Source organism: Pyrus communis, chromosome 12 (assembly GCF_963583255.1).
Source record: "Pyrus communis chromosome 12, drPyrComm1.1, whole genome shotgun sequence".
In the NCBI taxonomy this organism is placed as follows: Eukaryota; Viridiplantae; Streptophyta; class Magnoliopsida; order Rosales; family Rosaceae; genus Pyrus; species Pyrus communis.
This window is the reverse complement of record NC_084814.1, coordinates 18,788,567-18,806,356: the sequence shown is the minus strand read 5'-3', so window position 1 is coordinate 18,806,356 and position 17,790 is coordinate 18,788,567. Positions and strand designations below refer to the sequence as shown.

Genomic DNA, 17,790 nt, shown 5'->3' with positions numbered 1-17,790 from the left:
TGCTTAATGGATTGACTTCAATTTTGTTCCGTGAAGTTTTGGCCAAGTTTTATTTTAATTTATTTAATATTATAATTTAAGTTTTTCTAATGGTAGAGACATTACGTATTTAAATTATATTATATTTTGTAAATTATATGTTGTAGTATTGATAATTGTATTATTATTTAAGTGTTTATTAACTTCATTAAATCTCGAATTTTAGTGCTCGCAAGTATACAAATCGAATGATGATAAAATAATAAATAAGCACCAAGCCTCCCACATAGATCAAATTGCTTCTAAAAATCTTACTAACTAAATTGAAACAAATTATAATTGAGAAGCTTGAACGGAAAAGATACGAGATTCTAAACTGAAAATTAAATAAAGATCGAAAATAAAACGCATGGAAATAATAGGATTGGAGACACAAAGAAGCAATCCCTAGGGTATTCGAGTTCACCGTAACCAATTCTACTTAAGAATTGAACATTAAGTAGTTTGTTGGAAAAACTAGGGTTTTACAAAGAAGGACAAGCCATCAAAGGTAGGTTGTAAAGCGAGTGCACAGCTCCACATCCCAGGCTTTGGATTCTGAGTTGGTGGACTTGCCACGTTCTTGTTCTTGTTCTTGCTCGTAGTAACTTTATTCATGGTGGATGATTCTGAAGAACTCGGACTGGTATGGTTGGCTTTGGTAGTTGACTTGCAATTAGGCAGAGCCACACCACATTCGTCACCGAAGAAGTCCGCACAGATGCCTCCACTAAATCCACTGAAAACAGACATTGTTTTACGGCTCACCAAGGGAAGGAGGAGTTTGAGATTGATGAACAAAAAGATTATGAGTTGTTATCAAACATAAATTATACACGTTCTGTTTGTGTTCAAGAAGACAAGCACACAAGTTATTTTTTTACTGAACGAAGAGTTTGATGTGGGGCTTAAATGGAGAGTGTTATTAAGGGTACAAGTGTAATACAGTTAGAAATTCAGTTAGTAAGTTTGTTAGTATTTGGTTAAAGTAGTTAGGATTTCTTTTATAAAAATAATGTGTGTAATATTCATTTGATCAGTTAATACAAATCTTATTTCTCTCTCTAAACTCACTCTGTAGAATTTCTTTTGTTTCTCTTTATCATCTTCCCCTTCCTCTGGACCAATTCTTCATCTTTTACAATGTAGTTAACGAATGTGAGGCAAAAATGCTAAACTTTTGTCCTTTGTTAACAAGAACTTGTTACCAAAAGACAAAAGCTACCTGAAATTGCTAAACTTTATTCACGTTCTTGTTCTTGATCTTCTTCAATTCATTTGTATAAATTGTTTCGGTTGCAGGCGTAAGCTGTACGCTTTATAAACCCGAACCAGTTTCAATTCCCTGTTTCTCGTTGATTGGTAGGCAAAATTCCAGATGGCAGGCGGCAATTGTAAACTTTAGCAATAAAGTACAGTAGAATTACATTATTCAATTAAAATAAAATAAAATTTTGCGTGATGATAACACTTCGAAATTTGATTTATAACCAAAACTTCAACTTCGGTACTTAAAAAATAATTAGGGGAAAGGGAAAAGAGAGATGAAAGAATTGTAGCGTATCCTATTAACATTTACATCAGTAATTCTTTTTTTTTTTTTTTTTTTCAATTTTTTTCTGGTATGACAATCTGAATATAATCTGGGACGAGCGGGATTAAACTTCCAGCAGCCGCTGTAGTTAACGAGAGATCAGGGTCTCAAAGCAATTGAGCCCGTCCAGCTCCACAGCGAACCGCGGCGGCGTCCTCCGGCTCTGCTTCTTCACACGAGCCTCCGGCGGGGACTCCATATTTCCCTCTTGCTTTGCTGTATTAACCGTGTTACTTGATGGAACTGCGGCAGTACTCTTCAGCTGGTTTTTCGGGAAGGAGGACTTCACCGTCTGGCCCAAGAACTCAGCACACAAGGCATCGAACGAACTGAACATGGAATTCATGATTTCCTGAACCTCAAGGTATTTTTCTGATCAGATGATCCAGTACTCGAAAACCCAATTCTTTTTTCCTTCGATCGAGAAAAACCAACTCGGAAAGTCGATTAATCTAAACTGTAGAGAGAATTTGAATGTCTGATTGATGAGGAACTTGAGGAAGAAGGGTCGGTATTTATAGGGGAGGAAGAAAGTTCGAGAGGGAGACGGATTTGGGATCCGCGCGAAGTGGCGTAGATCCCTCCTCTGTTTTGCGGTGGCCGCCTAAGACTACTGGGACTCTAGCTGGTGGGACCATGACAAAGTCCCACCGAAGAAAGGGAAGAGAAGTATAATTCCACTTTCCAAGTTCCAACGAAGAAAGGTTTTTGTTTTTGGAGCATGATATTTTCTCCTTTAATTTTTTTTCCTTTTCTCTTTTTATATTATATATTTTTCCTTTATAAAAGAATTAATATTTTTAATCGTGATCGTTTAAATAATAAAATAAAATAAATAAAATTTAAAGTTTTTAATGTCTTATGACTTGGTCTGATCAAGTGTCTTGGTTCCTTGACTTGGAAATTGTATGCATTGCACGCATGCCCAAAAAGTTATTTTGTCTGTCATTAAGATACCTGTAGCACGTTGAAATTAAATACAAAAAACAATGAACTTAGCACAAAAGCTGCACAACGGACAACACATGTATAAAATATTACATGAAATCCATGAGTTGATTTATGCATGTTAGGCCTTTGAAGTAACAACCGTGGGTTTCACAATTCACAGCTACATCTAATACAAATTTGATGAGAAATATCCTTTCAGGATCTCTTTCACAAAAATTATCGAATCAAGTGATTCGAATGTTTGAAATTTCATTCAACAGTTCATTTATTTTGATCTTTTAAAAGTTATAATAATTTTTAACTATTGAATAAAATTTTAAAGGTTCAAATCACTTGATCCGATGATCTTGATGGAAGAGATCCGGAACCAATTTGATGCAATTGGGCATGAATGTCTTTCTGGTCAGAAAAATATTCGACTTTTTGCGAGTAAAGAATGAAACAGTGTTCGATATATAAAGGAGTTAAAAATAATATTCCATTAACTCGATTTAGAGCATATTCTAATAGATTAATTGAACTAAACAGTGTTCGATATATAACGAGCTAGGAGCATCTTCAAAAGCAGTTCTAAATTTTTGTTAAACTAGTAAGTGATAATGTCAAAAAACTATTTTAGTTAATCAATTTAATTTTTCATTTTTAACATGTAAAATTATCAGAAAGACGGGACATCATCGATATTGACCTCACCTTGTTAATTATCACCTGCATAGTTCGGCAAGTGTGAGATTTTATCACAAAAGGTCTTATATTTATTGAAGTAGGTAGGATATTTAAACTATTATTTTCTCCCTTATTCTGCTGATGTTGGATATTTCAACACGCCTCTTCACGTGGGATCTAATTAGTGGGTCACACGTGGGAGATCAACAGATTAGCAACCACTCATCCAACACACGTAGCCAGTGGACCCATCATCATCACACGGGGTTAGGGGACCCACCCATCATGCGGCAGTACGGACTCATTCCCTGACTTTAATATCGTTCAAATTAACATATAGACGTGCCAAGGTCTACTTTCAACAATATCGATGTTGTTCTCAACTTATGAATTATCACATTCATTTTCCGAAAGGTATGGGGTTTTATAACAAAGCCTCAATATTAAATGGTGTGAAGTTAAGATATTTAAATACTTCTTTTTTTACCTCATTCAGCTGATGTGGAATATTTCAACAATACTCTCTATTTTGGCAAAACTTTGAACATGTTATAATTAAAATTCAAACTCAACCAACTCATTTTCTACAACCACTTTCTCGCTTCCTTTTCTACTTGGTTCACAGGTCCACCATTGAGTTTTATTAGTTTTTTTTAACATTTAGCATATGAACAGTAACTCCATAAATTTAAAGAGCAACCGTTCACTTTGCTATTATATGAAGTCCTTTATAGAGTCTTTTAGAGACAAATTTTTTCGGTTTAACTTTTTAAAATAGAATTTTAATAGTTTTACCGCTTTTCTTGGCAATATTCAAAGGAGCGTTCTGTTAACTCGACTAAGAGCGCATTCCGGTATCATTGAATGTCTTTCGAAAGTTAGAAGTGACAATGGAGACTTCTTGGTGGTTCGATACGAAGAGGAGCTGCACCAAAAGTGAATTTACCAAGACTAATACTCTTGTATTGTGATAAGGGAATGAGGCAGCCTCAAAAGCCTTCAACCCTTCAACTCTTCAAGGATAATGCTTAATGGATTGACTTCAATCTTTGAAAAGGCGAAATTATAATTTTGGTCCATTTGATTTTCGTCAGGTTCTATATTTTAATGTATTTACTTATCGTCATTTAAGTTTATGTAGTTTTATTAATTGTCGCATTTTAATTAAGATTAGTGGTTTAACTTTCTCTATTTTTTTTTGTTCATAAAATTAACATTTGTGTGAGATGTGAAGGTAAATTGGTCTTTAAAGGTGTAACATCATGTAAATACGTCTCTCTCTAAGTACTAATTTTGTAAGAATTGTTTTGTGACGAAATCAAATCATTGACTTTGAATTCCACAACTATTAAATTACAAGAATACCCTCTACTACTGTGTAGCCCATGAGAATGTTCCCTTCCTATTATAACTAATGTTCTAAAACGCGCTAGGTGATAGTTGGACTATGGCAAGGAACTTAGCGCCTAGAGGCCTAGCCGGACACTAGGTGTTTTTTAGAGCTTTTTTGTTGGTTTTGTAAGGTTTTCTAAGCCCATTTGTTTAAAATCATTGTTGCGCCTTTTGTTTTCTCATAATAAAAATAAAGAAACTTGGGCCTTAAACTGTAAAAAAAATTGTATTATTGCAATTTTCTTGTTTTAAAATAAATGATACCCCACTTAAGAAAAAAACCCTAACAATTCCCCACAAAACATATGCCGACGATCCACCACCTTTCTCTGCAACTGCAGATTTCAACTCATCTTCTTTAAAGAAAATATATGATAAAAATATATGAAATAGACAGAGATTAGTACCAAAAAAAGTCAAAGAATAACCACCTTAATTTAATAAATCGCAATAATATTTTCCTATATACTCCATAAAACAAAAGGTTTACGTATCATGAAGTACTAGTTCATTATTGTTCGCCAATTGGCAAGCAACAAAGTAAGAATTGAACATTAAGCAGGTTTGTTGGAAAGACTAGGGTTCTACAAAGAAGAACAAGCCATCAAAGGTAGGTTGTAAAGCCAGTGCATAGCTCCGCATCCCAGGCTTTGGATTCCGAGTTTCTGGACTTCTCACGTTCCTGTTCTTGTTCTTGCTCGTTGTAACTTGATTCATGGTTGATGATTCTGAAGAACTCGGAGTGGTATCGTTGGCTTTGGTAGTCGACTTGCAATTAGGCAGAGGCACACCGCATTCGTCGCCGAAGAAGTCAGCACAGATGCCTCCACTGAATCCACTGAAAACAGACATTGCTTGTCACACAAACAACAAATTTCACAGCTCACCGAGAGGAGGAGTTTGAGATTGATGAACAAAAAGATTATGAGTTGGCAGAAGACTCAACGATTGCATTGGCCTTTATATAGACAAAGTATTCAGGATTTTAGAGGAAATCAGTTTCCCATTTGGATTCCGAATCCTACCTAATCCAGGAATTCTAGTCTTAATTATAGCACATGTGTGATCTAGTATATTGTATTGGATTCTATCATGTTTACAATAAATAAAGGTACAAGGCATGAGGAATATTACACCGAATCTTATCTAATTCAGAAATTCAATCAAATATGAGTCGAAATTATTACAATAATTTAGAAAATAATAATAATAATCTCAAAAAAAAAAAAAACAATTCAAAGAAAAACTGAATAACTAAAGTAGCTCACATCACTAAATAAACCTATGACTCTAATCCCTGACTGCCGCCATGAATCGAAGCGGCACCGCCATAGAACTCAGTGCATTTTGTTATGAAGAACATGTGAAACAATTGACAAATATGTGGACTCGAACTTAGTCTCTAATGATTGAATCGCACATAAAAGCGAACATAAGTCCCAACCCCTCCCCTCCCAATCCAGCTCTCTCACCACTCCAAAGCATATTGATACCAACAATTTCACTTCCATTCCTTTGGGGTGTTTTTGAGAAGGAATGAAAGTGAAATGGTAGGTGATAGAGATGGATTTCCTCGAGAAAAGAGGTTGGTTCTAAAGAGAAGGTGCCTGAGAGACACATGGAGTCTAAGTCGATATTTGTGTGTCTATGTTGAAGTATCACCTCAGCAAGCTTCGACATATGGGTGTGGCCTCATATGAATATTACTGGTATAGTTATTGCTCTTGTTATGGATGAAGTTCCATGGCAACCATCATAACTCATGACCAAGGTTCAACAGATATTGAGAGATCAACTTGATTACAATCACCTTACATTCATACCACATATTAATACAAAGAGTACTTAAATTGTGTTCATCTCCCTAATCTATGTCAACTTTCTTTTTGAATTATTTTTTAGCCAATTTACCTAGTAAACAGTATAAAATGTGGTCATTCTCATGCTTACCGTTCAGTTTTTCAATTCCCACCCTATTGAAATTGAAGAGTGAGGATCCTCGCCTGATCCTTTTTGTGAGGATTTTGGGGATTCTCTAATCACATCTGTTTATTGTATATCGTATATCGTGCAGTCAGCTTTTGTCAGGTACTGTTTATATTCAATTTTAAATAAAAAAAATTTACAATGATTGTTAACCACACAATCTATGATGAACGAATGTGACTGAAGGATCATCACAAACAGGATCAAGCAAGAATCCTCTTGGGAAATTGAACACCCAATTGCCAAGGCAATTAGGTAATTATTGCCCGAAAAAATCGAAAACCTTGCTCCAGCCCACACGACCTTTTGGTACGATGTTGTAGCCTAGCTACGAGTTTTTGGTTTTATCTTTCTTTATTTCTTTTTATTATTGTTTTACCTTTTTAAATGCTGAATTTGCCCTATTTTCAAGAGCAAGTTGAATGAAAATTGAAAAACTTCGGAGGATATCTAATGCACACAAACTGGCCTATACTAAAGAATTATGAAGCACTAAATATTAAGAAAAATCCCTTTTCTACAGTACGAAATACAACCCAAAAAGAAATGTTAAAATCTTGAGTACATCAAATACCATAAGTTTACAAAACCAAGTACCACAAGTAGCAAACTAAGAATTGAACATCAAGCAGAATTTTGGAAAACTAGGGTATCAAACCAGAACAAACCATCCAAGGCAGGTGCAAAAGACGGTGCCAATCTTCGCGGTTTCACAGCCAAGTCGGCTTCTGGTGATGATGAGTTGTTGGCGTTGCCCACATTCCTATTGTTCTTGCTCACAATAACTTCACTCCTGGCTGATTCTGAAGAATTAATCTTTGCATCTTTTGTTTTGGTGGTCGACTTGCAAATAGGCAGCAGCAAGCCATGATCATCACCAAAGTAGTCACCAGATATGCCTCCACGAAATCCACTGAAAACAGACATTCTCACACAACCTAGAAATCGAGCAGCTCATTAAACACAATTATTCGAGATTGAGGAACGAAAAGATTGCGATTTTACGCAGGACTCAAGATTGCATTTGTTAGGAACGTCCATACCACAAGATAGAGAATGCACAAAGTAAAGTAGGAAATGGACACCAAGAATTTATGTGGTTCGGCAATTTATGCCTACCTCCATGGAACAACGATCAATCTTCACTATATGAAAAAGATGAGTACAACAAGAGTAGTCTTACCAAGCCAAAGACAAGACTTGATGGATACAAGAAAGTATAACACACACTTTCTATCACCTCTAAACTTCACTCACAATGTGTAGTGGAACACTCTCACTCTCACTATTGGAGTGGAACTCCAGCTTTGGACTTGATCCTTTTCTACTCACTTATTTGCTGGCAACACCCACACACCTATTTATAGGTGGGTTTATGCCGACGTACCCATTGCCCACCGACTTTGGGCTTGCATGACAGCCACAAAATTGTAGCTTCTAGATCTTTCCATTTGCAACCAAGGAAGCTAGTACTCTCTAGCTTCTTCCACCGACTTAATAACATGCTAGAATTGTCTAGCATGCTCCGGCCACCTCACTTGCTTACTAGAATAATCTAGAACATTCATCATGGGTTGGACCATATACCAACAATTTCCCCCTCCAGTCCATGAGGGAGGAATTCCGATCACGACTCCAAGTTACCTGGAGTCCATCCCAGCAGCCTTAATGCAAAATTCTAACTTTGATTTTGTGACTACCTTTGTCAACATGTTTGAGGAATTATTATCGATATGAATCTTCTTTAGCTGTAACAACTTATTCTCGATAACATCTCTAATCTAGTGATAACGAATATCAATGTGCTTGGTACGTGAATGATATGCAATGTTCTTGCTCAAATCTAGAGCACTCTGACTGTCACAATAAACGCCATAATCACTTTGCTTCAAACCCAACTATTAGAGAAACCGCTTCAGCCATAATAACTCCTTGCATGCTTCTGTAGCGGCTATGTATTCAGCCTCGGTTGTGGACAAAGCAACACACTTTTGTAACTTGGATTGCCAAGACATGGCTCCCCCTGTAAAAGTAAACAAGTACCCATACTTAGATTTTCTACCATCCAGGTCACCTCCTATTTCAGCATCTGTAAATCCTTCCAAGATTGGTTTGGAACTGCCAAAGCACTAGCACATCTTAGAAGTCCCCTTCAAATATCTGATAATCCACTTAACAGCTTCCCAGTAGTCTTTCCTTGGATTAGAGAGAAACATGCTCACCATACCTACTGCATGAGCAATATATGGCCGTGTGCACACCATTGCATACATGATACTTCATACCATTGAAGAGTAGGGAACAACTGCCATTTTCTCCTTTTCTTCATATGTTTTTGGACACGATTCTTTGCTCAACTTGATATGATTAGCTAAAGGTGAGCTTACCGATTTGGTTGCTTTCATGTTGAACTTTTCAAGCACCCGTTCAATATACTTTTCTTGTGACAACCATAACTTCCTGGATTTTCTGTCATGAATTATCTCCATGCCCAAAGTCTACTTGGCTGGCCCTAAATCCTTCATATCAAAGGACTTAGATAACTCTTCTTTGAGCTTTTTAATCATAGAAGCATCTTGACCGACAATTAACATGTCACTAACATAAAGCAATAAAATGATAAATTTACCTCCAGAAAATTGTTTGATACAGACACAAGAGTCAGCATGAGTTCTATTGTACCCATTACTCACCATGAATGAGTTGAACTTCTTATTCCACTGTCTCGGAGCCTGCTTAAGACCATATAAGCTTTTGTTCAGCTTGCACACCAAATTTTCTTTACCTTTGACTTCAAAGCCTTTGGGTTGCTCCATGTATACCTCATTTTCTAAATTGCCGTGGAGAAATGCAATTTTCACGTCTAACTGCTCGAGCTCAAGATCCATGCTTGTTGTCATACCAAAGATAACTTGAATAGAAGTCGTCTTCACCACTAGTGAGAAAATCTCATCAAAGTTAACTCTTTGACTAAAACCTTTAACGACCAAACGAGCCTTGTACCTAGTCATGTTGTTGTCTTTTTTTAATTTGAACGCCCACTTGTTTTCAATGCTTTTCTGCCCTTTGGAAGCTCCACCAGCTCATAGGTATCATTTTTTTTAATAAGGAATCCATCTGTGACTTCATTGCCTTCATCCATCTGTCATTGTCGCTATAAGCTTTGGCATCCTCATAAGTTTCGGGCTCTAATTAGTCTACATGATATACTCTGATGAAGAATACTTGGTAGACGGTCTTCGACTTCTGCTGGATCTTCTGACTTGGTCTTCATTCTCTTGCGGGACTGGAGGCTCCCTTTGATTGGGTTCCCCTTGAATATGCTCTTCAGGCTCCTTCTAATCAACAATTTCATGGTCTGGCTCATCTTGATCAAGCTTCCCTTGATCAGCATTATCTGGTTTTGTAGGCAATTCATTGGCAGCTGCTTCAGGGATGTCACCGTGACTTTCTTCATCTGAAGCTAATGGATCAACTCCTTTGACTATGCCATCCGGTTGTGCCTCTTTATTCGAATCCCCAATTGTTTGATCTTCGTAAAAGATCACATCTCTGTTTCGAATAAACTTCTTCTGGTATGGATCCCATAATCTGTAACCAAAATCTTCACCACCATAACCAAGAAAGATGCAATATGTAGCTTTGTAAGCTAACTTCGATCTCTGCTCTTTGGGCACATGCACAAAAGCTTTGCAACCAAACACCTTCAGATGAGAGTAAGACACATAATTACCAATCTATACTCTCTCTGGAACATTAAGACCTAATGGTATTAATGGAGATCGGTTGATCAAATAGCAGGCTGTCCTTAAAGCTTCACCTTATCTGTTTAGATAACTTTGCAATCCTTAGCATGCACTTGACTTTCTCCATGATTGTGCAGTTTATTCTTTTAGCAATAATGTTATGAAGTGGAGTTCCATGAACTGTCTTCTCATGACGTATGCCATGTTTCACACAATACTCTCTAAACTGGTGAGATGTGTACTCGTCACCGTTGTTGCTACGAATGCACTTAAGAGGTTTTCTAGTTTCCCTTTCCACCTTGGCATGGAACTCTTAGAATGTCTGAAACACCTGATCTTTGGATTTCAATAAAAACAGTCAGACCCTTTGTGAAGCATCATCAATATAAGTAACAAAATATTTATTTCTTCCAAATGACTCGACTTCCATGGGACCATACACATCTGAATAAACAAGATCTAACAAATTTCCTTTGTTTGTAGATGGAACAGAAAAACTAACTCTTCTTTGTTTACCGAATAAACAGTGTTCACAAGAGTTTAACAACGTACCTTTGGCAAAGGGAATGTGAGACTTCTTTGCCAGAACTTGTCGGCCTTTCTTGCTCATGTGGCCTAGCCTCTTATGCCACAAGTCTAGAGATGAGTCATCCACAACGTTTAACTCACCTTTCAAAACATTGGTATTGGACTGGTACAACGTACAACAAAGTCGTGCTCTTGCTACCACCATTAAGCTTTTAGTAAGCTTCAATTTTCCTTCACCAATATGGTGATAATAACCTTGTCGATCAAGGGTAGTGATAGATATCAGATTGAGACGTATATCAGGAATATGTCTCACATCTTTCAACATCATCTAGCAGCCGAGATTAGCTCTAAGGCAAATATCACCAATTCCAAGAATTTTGGAATAGCTTTCATTCCCTATCTTCACTATGCCAAAGTCACCTTCTTTGTATGTACTGAAGAACTCCCCGTTTGGATGTAGCATGGAATGAAGCTTCATTGTCAAAGATGCATTTAATGCCTCTGTCAGAATCACCCATATGCAGACATTCACCAACAAACAATATTTTTGGTACATCACCACATATGATAGTGGTGGTATTGCTAGTATCATATTTCTTCTGATTGTTTCCTTCTTTTTGCTCTCTCTTTCAAACTCGACAATTTTTCTTCATATGGCCTGGTGGCATGCACCCCTGAACTTTGACTTGGATCGGCTAGGACTCCTGCCATAACCTCTAGGCCCTCTACTCTTGCTTCTTCTGCAGTTCTCTGTGACAAATACTTGACTGCTATCTGTGCCAGAAGTTTTTCTCCTTGTTTCTTCATTGAGCATCTTATTTTTAACATTATCAAGAGTAAGAACACATTAGGAGCAGAGTTACTTACACTCACCACAAAGGTCTCCCAACTGTCTAGCAAGGATCCAAGTAACAAGAGTGCTTGTAGCTCGTCCTTAATTATCATGTTCATAGTAGCCAACTGGTTGATGATATTCTGGAAATTGTTCAAGTGTTCTGCTACACTTAAACCATCCTTGTACTTCACATTGATGAGCACTTTGATCAAGAAGGCTCTCTTGGCTGGGGTCTTATTCTCGAACAAGAACTCAAGCTTTGTCCAAAACTCGTGAGCATTGGTTTCATTAGACACATGGTGAAAGACACTATCGTCCACCCATTGTCTAATTATGCCAATTGCCTTGCAATTCATCTTCTTCCACTCGGCATTGGACATGCTCTTGAGCTTAGCGGCATCTCCTTCAATTGGCTCATGCAGATCCTTGCAATAGAGAATGTCCTCCATTTTTGGCTTCCATGTTACCCAATTGGAGTTGGTGAGTTTAATCATAGTGCCACTTCCTTCTATCTCGTAGTACGAGCCAACAGAGCTCTTATACCACTTGTTAGGAATGTCAGTACTACAAGATAGAGAATGCACAAAGTAAGGTAGGAAATGGACACCAAGAATTTATGTGGTTTGGCAATTTATGCCTATGTCCACAGAACAACAATCAATCTTTGCTATATGAAAAAGATGAGTACAACAAGAATAGTCTTACCAAGCCAAAGACAAGGCTTAATGGATACAAGAAAGTATAACACACACTTTCTATCACTCTAAACTTCACTCACAATGTGTAGTGGAACACTCCCACTCGCACTATTGGAGTGGAACTCTAGCTTTGGACTTGATCCTTTTCTACTCACTTATTTGCTAGCAACACCCACACACCTATTTATAGGTGGGTTTATGTCGACTTACCCATTTCCCACCGACTTTGGGCTTGCATGACAGCCACAAAATTGTAGCTTCTAGATCTTTCCATTTGCAACCAAGGAAGTTAGTACTCTCTAGCTTCTTCCACCGACTTAATAACATGCTAGAATTGTCTTGCATGCTCCGGCCACCTCACTTGCTTACTAGAATAATCTAGAACATTGATCATAGGCTGGATATGCCAACAACATTGACTTTATATAGACAAGGGATTATGGATTTTAAAGGAATTACAAGCTAGTTTCCCCTTAGGAATCCAACTTCCTGGTAAATGTAGGAAGTTCGTGTTTGGAATTAAGTGGTATTCCTTGTTTAATTATAAGTAGTGCTTTTCCTTAGTGGTTTGGGAAATTGTTTAGATTAAGAAAAAATTAAACTAAATTAAATGAAAAAGGGTTTATCTTTGATTCGCAACTCATCTACCCCACTAAAGCTCTTTGACTTTGCTTTCAAATAGCACTTCCTTTTAGAGGGGTTGAAGATTACATGTAGTGCTTCATCTTTATATCCCTTTCGTTGGTGAATCCTCTGGTGCTTAAAGAGGCAGGAAATCCACTTACACCTAGGGGTGGTTCGGTATGGGATCCCATACCGAAACCCTTGTCCCGATTCCCAAACCGAAATTTTTGGGAATCCCAAATTCAATACCAATCCCAAACCAAATTTTCGGGAATCCCAATTTTCGGGAATCCCGAAATAATTTCGGGATTTCGGGACAAATCGGGAATCCCGAAATGTTTTTGGGCTTTTGGACTAAAATTTGACATATTATGTTTTTGGGCTAAAATTAAGTTTCAATCTACCCACTACCCATTTGTGCACAAAGTTTTTGGGCTAATGCCATCTCACCCCACATTCCAACTTTGATTCCTCCTCCACATAGTTGTAATTAAATGAAAATTTTGGCGGCGCCCATGTCTGAAAGAACAACTATATTGTGTACTCGAAAACAAAAGAAAAAAATTTGAGCTCAACTAATTGCATGCCCTGTACCCACCTTGTACGTGTATATATATACAATATATGTATACTGATATGTTCATGCATGCATAATGGTCTTTGCTCCTTTGTTTCCTTGATTTGCCTAGGTATGCAGGAAACTAATATCCACATATTAATCACACTAGTGGCTAGGTAAACTAATATCCAAAGATCAATCACACTAGTGGCTAGGTATGCAGGAAACTAATATCCAAAGATTAATCACATTAGTTGAGACAACTGGAATATAAAAACAAACAAATTGAACAAACAAACATTAGTTATTTAGTTGAGACAAAGATTAATCACACTAGTGGCTACCAATACCATTAATTAAAAAATAATTCTCTTATAATTAAAAAATAATATATATATAATATTTATTTCTATTCGGTATGGGAATACCGAAAAAATGGAGATGTAATCCCGAATCCCATACCGAAAATTTCGGTTTGGTTCGGGATGACATACCGAAATTTTCGGGAATTTTGGTTTGGGATTTTTTTGGTTTGGGATCGGGATTTTTTCGGTTTGGTTTGGGATTTTTGGGATTTTTTTCCAGCCCTACTTACACCGCAGCACTATCAGAAGAAAGATATGAGTTGAAGAATCTTTGACCATATTCATACGTCTCCCTCGTAATATTCGATGTTTCCAACTACTTTATACACAACGCTATTAGATGCGTTCCTCGCAGTCTTTGATACAACTAAAGACATCAACAGGTCTTGAATTTGATTGATTTATTTGTCGAATAAGCGTATCTAATAATCAGAAAAATCTGCTTAGTTTGGTTCTTTCTAAGAACCCAATTTATCGTAAACAATTATTTCGCTTGTGGCATTCAATCCTCACTTTATTAGGAATTTATGAGTGAGATGAGAGATGAACCGCCGTCAAATCGAGAAAGCGAGGGAGCGAGAGGTCTGAGATGGAGAGTAAGGGGTGGAGCTCGTGGCATGTGAGAGAGGAGACGAGCTCAAGTCGCGACACCTGTGAGCGAGTCGTATAGGTTGAGCGTGAAAAAAGGAACATGAAAACTGGTTTGAGTAATGTTATTCTTATCATAATTTTATATCATATTTTTTTACCATGTTAAGTGGCAGATAAGTTGGACAAGCTACATTATTTGATTTCAATCTTTTTATTAATTAAAACACTTAAATAATTTTAGATGGAAGAAGGAAACTTCTCGTATACCACAACCATTATTTAATTAACAATATTTTTATTAATTATTGATTAACATTTTGAAATTAAATGCTAATCAATTTAGATGATGTGGCTATCCATATCAGATGCCACCTAAAGTGGTATACAATTGTGGTACAAAAATATGATAAGAATAACATTATTGAAACTAGTTTACTGCGTTTTCACTTTTTGGTCTTTACCTTTAAGTTTTGTTCGTATTTAATATTTTTTTGAAACTAAAAGTAGTCACCAAACGAACTTTTAATTTTCAATAATGTTATAAATAAAAATAAAATTTGTTATCAAATGCTCTATAAAAAAAAAACAAAAATGTTAAATAAGATTATCATAAGTTATTTATTTGAACCAAAGATAAGAAGTTCAAATATTCCATATGAGATGATAGCATGCGTTAGAACTGAGCAAGCTGATCGACTGACCAAAACAGTGTAAAGCATAAACAAATGAACGGTAATGCAACAAGCCAACCAGAGCCCCCTTCTTCCCTCCATGCACTCACAACTCCCCAAGCTAGAGGGACCCACCCTCCTTTGTATCTTACGGCGCACAACTAAAGCATCTTCGTTATTGTACCCAAAGAAAAAGGCACTCTAACCTACTCTCCCCCTCACCCAACCTAATGGTGCACCTACCTCTATTAACTAAACCAAACTTCACGCCTCACACTCTCACACTTACCCTTCACACCATCAAGTTTCTTAATGTGGATCGGAGTATAGTCTAAAGAACCGATTGAGTTTTAAGACATTATAGAAGATAGAAAAACAGTATGGAAAGTTCCCTAAGGACCCTAGAGTAATCAGCGTTCGTTGAAATGTCTGCTTGGTAAGGTTCTAAAAAAACACACGACGCTACTCGGGCGGTGGGCCTAGTGCTTAGGCGGGCACCTAGACGGCCTAGACAGATTTATGTAAATTTATTATATATCTTTTAAATAAATGTCTATTTATACTTAAAAAAAAATAAATAAATAAACTATACTTGTATGGATAATCGAATAATGATAAACTGTAAAAATAGAAACAGAAAAATACACAAAATACATCCATCCAACAAGTTCAATATTTAAAAAATAGTAAGCATATAATCATAATGAGGAGTATTCTTGGATGACAGACTAAATTCTTCTTGTTCATGATCCTTGCATTGGATTGGACATAGACTAAATCATTTAAAGTTGTTGTATCTAGTTTTTTTTTTTGTATGTATCCCCTCAAAAGTTCTCCAATTCATTTCACAATTGGATGAACTTGTAGTCAATCCATCCCTTGCAAATTAGGTATACCATTTTCAAAAGTATACCACCATAAAACTAAAAAAAATAAAAAAGCACACAATTAATTTAAAAAAAAAAAAAATCAAATCCGCCCAGAACCGCCTAGGTGCCACCTAACTCCAGACCGATTTTTTGAAACGATTTGCCTTCTATAGTGGCGGGTCTTCACCGCCCAACGCCTGATGCTTGGTAGAATTCAATTGGTGATTTCCGATAAGCCTCGGCACATCACTCAATAGGTCTCAATAGACCTCGACATGCCCTACAAATGCTTGACATAGCGCCTCAATAACAAAACTAGGCAAAAAAAAAATCGATTGGAACCCAAATTTTTTTTCGCACGCATTAATTCTATCAAAAATCGTTTTCTTTTAGTGGATTCAGTGGAAGATACATCTAGCCCGTTTATTCACGTTACTGTCGATTTTTGATTTTTTTGCAAATCAAACGCCGCGGAATGACAACCATCCATCTATCCGACCAACCAAAACACGCCAGCGTGGCAAAGAATCTCAACACGAAGCCGGATCTAAATTTTAAAATTAAATCCCGTTAAATGCGGTCCGATGAAGTCCCTCTTTACCCGCGAACGCGTATAAATAACGGCCCACCAAAGGCGCCACCCAACGCCTCTCCGCAACGGAAAATTAAGAAAAAAAGAAAACGAAATCGCAAAGTTCGGGTCCGAGATCCGGCGAGCCTCGTCGGGTTTCGACCACCTCAATTCGAATCATTAGTTTTGGAGCTCGGAAACGCATCGTTTCTCGCCTCTCGTCGACTTCGAGATCTCCGACAATGAAGGGGTCCGGCAGTCTGGTCGCATCGGTGGTCGCCGCGTCGACGGTGGCTCTGACGACTTCGTCACCGTCCAACCAGGTACGCATAAAATTACAAAATGCTGCTGCAAGGTGTTGTCTTTTCATCAAATTTCATGAAATTAGTTTATGGATCTGCTAATATATCGGAACCTTAATCTAATTACGGCGTTAAATGCATTTGACTAGGGTTCTTCTTCCCCGGCGACGAAAAACGGCGGACAAAATTCGAATACGGCGTCGGATAAGGATAAATTCGAGCCGAGATTCGACGGGTTGAGGTTCATTGAGACGCTGGTGACGGCACACAGATGATTAATTTGACGGCGGAGCACTGGAGTCAATTGTCAGCCCCGCGATTAGGATTCAGAGGAAGAAAACTTGTGCTTTCCTTTTTCTTTCTTCTTTATTTTTTCGTATTTTTCCAAAGTTGAAGACTTTGGCGTCGATTTGTGATTGGGTCCCTTTTGGGTGTTTAATTTAGGCTCTACAATCTCAGAATTCATATTAATTACCATTTAATCTCATGTTAATTAAATGAGAAGCTTATTTTTTTAATTTTAATTTTTTGAAATTTTGGGGATCATAGGAATCTTCGTGATTTCCAGAAGTACATGTGACAATGTCTGGACATTGTTTGTATTTCGTTGTAAATTTTCGGTAGCGAATTGGGGTTTCTTGCTGCGAGACAAAATTACTTGGAATTGTACAAACAATTAAACCAAAGAAATTTTAACGAAAAGTTTCCGTTATTATTTATTTTAATGAAAAATCACATTTTTATATTAAAAAGTCAATTTTGATATTATTCATTTGACCATTTATTTTGTCCTTACCGTTATCGTTAAAACTCAAAATTTT

The 17,790-nt window shown here is 37.0% G+C and overlaps 1 long non-coding RNA gene across 1 annotated transcript; it reads left to right on the top strand.

Moving 5' to 3' along the window:
- The first annotated feature begins 16,778 nt into the window (after positions 1 to 16,778).
- Positions 16,779 to 17,487, top strand: LOC137711568 (uncharacterized). The gene is made up of 2 exons (XR_011065076.1): positions 16,779 to 16,990; positions 17,119 to 17,487. It is a non-coding gene; the product is annotated as an uncharacterized lncRNA (long non-coding RNA).
- Positions 17,488 to 17,790: the final 303 nt, after the last annotated feature.